The sequence below is a fragment of the Coregonus lavaretus genome, assembly GCF_964263955.1.
Source record: "Coregonus lavaretus genome assembly, chromosome: 3".
NCBI classification, from domain to species: Eukaryota; Metazoa; Chordata; class Actinopteri; order Salmoniformes; family Salmonidae; genus Coregonus; species Coregonus lavaretus.
The window spans coordinates 62,483,601-62,486,419 of NC_139990.1; positions in this window are offsets into that span (position 1 = coordinate 62,483,601).

A 2,819-nucleotide genomic window follows, 5' to 3' on the forward strand; every position below is an offset into this window, starting at 1 on the left:
AACAAAATACAAAAAAATTAAACCCTACTATATCTTGATTAGATAAGTATTCATCCCCCTGAGGCAATACATGTTAGAAACACCTTTGGCAGCGATTACAGCTGTGAGTCTTTTTGGGTAAGTCTATAAGAGCTTTGCACACCTGGATTGTGCAATATTTGCCCATTATTCTTTAAAAAAGTATTCAAGCTCTGTCAAGTTGGTTGTTGATCATGGCTAGAAAGCCATTTTTATGTCTTGCCATATATTTTCAAGCCGATTTAAGTCATAACTGTAACTATGCCACTCAGGAACATTCATTGTCTTCTTGGTAAGCAACTCCAGTGTAGATTAGGTTATTGTTCTGCTGAAAGGTGAATTTGTCTACCAGTGTCTATTGGAAAGAACACTGAATCAGGTTTTCCTCTAGGATTTTGCCTGTGCTTAGCTGTATTCCGTTTATTTTTATCCTAAAAAAAACTCCTTGCCGATGACAAGCATACATATAACGTGATGCAGCCACCACCGTGCTTGAAAATATGGAGATTGGTACTCAGTAATGTGTTGTATTGGATTTGCCTCAAACATAGCGCTTTGTATTCAGGACAAAAAGTTAATTTCTTTGCCACATTTTTTGCAGTATTATTTAAGTGCCTTGTTGCAAACAGGATACATGTTTTGGAATATTTTTAATCTGTACATGCTTCCTTCTTTTCACTCTGTCAATTAGGTTAGTATTGTGGAGTAACTACAATGTTGTTGATCCATCCTCAGTTTTCTCATATCACAACTATTAAACTCTGTAACTGTTTTTAAATCACCATTGGCCTCATGGTGAAATCCCTGAGCAGTTTCCTTCCTCTCCGGCAACTGAGTTAGGAATGACGCCTGTATCTTTGTAGTGACTGGGTGTATTGATACACCATCCAAAGCCTAATTAATAACTTCACCATGCTCAAAGGGATATTCAGTGTCTACCAATCGGTGCCCTTCTTTGCGAGGCATTGAAAAACCTCCCTGATCTTTGTGGTTGAATCTGTGCTTAAAATGTCCTACTCGATTGAGGGACCTTATAGATAAATGTATGTGTGGGGTAAAGAGATGGGGTAGTCATTAACAAATCATGTTAACCACTATTATTTAACACAGAATGAGTCCATGCAATTTATGTGATTTGTTAAGCACATTTTTACTCCTGAACTTATTTAGGCTTGCTATAACAAAGCGGTTGAATACTTATTGATACAAGACATTTGAGCTTAATTTTTTTTATTTTATTTTGAAAAACATAATTCCACTTTAACATTATGGGGTATTGTGTGTGTGTGTGTGTGTGTGTGTGACACAAAATATCAATGAAATAACAAAATGTGGGAAAAGTAAAGGGGTGTGAATACTTTCTGAAGGAACGGTGTGTGTGTGCAGTCACAAAGACACAAGCTGATGATCAAAAGCAGAGCTAGACTCCCTCTCATCTTGCTGACACACTTGTCTTGATGGGATTTCCCAGTCAACCTATTGGATTGAGTTGCGCAATACTGACAGCTCTGGCTGTATCTCTATTGCAGAGCCTTTAAATATCTCTATTGCAGAGCCTGCGATATCTCTATTGCATGTGTATACTGCCATTCCTCAGATCTCCAAGCCCTTGGCAGCATGTCTCGCAACTCACCCAAAGTGATCCTCGGCAACCATTTTGTGCCAGACTCGCCAGTGTCACCACATTATTATTATTATTAATAACAATGGGGAAGTACAGGTAACTGCCAAAATAAAGGAAACACCAACATAAAGTGTCTTAATAGGGCGTTGGGCCACCAGAACAGCTTCAATGCACTTTGTCTGGAACTTTATTGGAGGAATGCAACACCATTCTTCCATGTGAAATTCCATAATTTGGTGTTTTGTTGATGGAGGTGGAAAACGCTGTCTCAGGCGCCGCTACAGAATCTCCCATAAGTGTTCAATTGAGTTGAGATCTGGTGACTGAGACACACACAACCTTTAAACCCCCTATGGTCCTTTGAGACCCCTCTTTCAGTCTCTCAGATTTGATTCATTTAGCGGATGCTCTTTTTCAGATCTCTTCTAGCCATGGTAGCCAAAATAATGGGCAAATGGGCATTTTTATACATGACCCTGAGCGTGATGGGATGTTAATTGCTTAATTAACTCAGGAACTACACCTGTGTGGAAGCACCTGCTTTCAATATACTTTGCATCCCTCAGTTACTCAAGTGTTTCCTTTATTTTGGGAGTAACCTATATGTGGGACACAATGTCTGACTCCAGTTTTCCCATTGTCCCTCTGCTCCCCAGGTCATCACTTAGTTCATCCTGTTGTGGTTGTTGCCGTGTTTTAATTCATGGCTATATTTCCTCCTCCCCCCCCCGGCCATTAGAAATCAGACCCTGATGCGTCATTAAGGCTGAGGTGGCAACGAAAGGTCAGAGGTCACTGGGCATGCTCTGTACTTAGGCGGTGTGATGATGATTGACGTGTGTTTTTTTGCTGCAACAACCCCAAATGCTCCCCCAATGTGTTCCAACAATAGCCAAACCCTTACTGTCCTAGTCATTGGCACTAGATTCCACGAAACCGAGCTCACTCACACATTTGTTTGAATTGAACACGTTACAGAGCAGTCAGAGGGTATCAGACACATGAGAGTGATTAGTAGTTTAGAGGAATCCATGACTGTATTCCCTCCATGCTGCATCCCCCGGGACATAGAAAGGATGAGAGTGCATAGCTGAGGCGGCCAACAGGCCTTTTCTCGGCACAAGCTCACTACGGGGGATTTGTGCTCTATATTTCTACATTTGGACTCTGAGCTTAT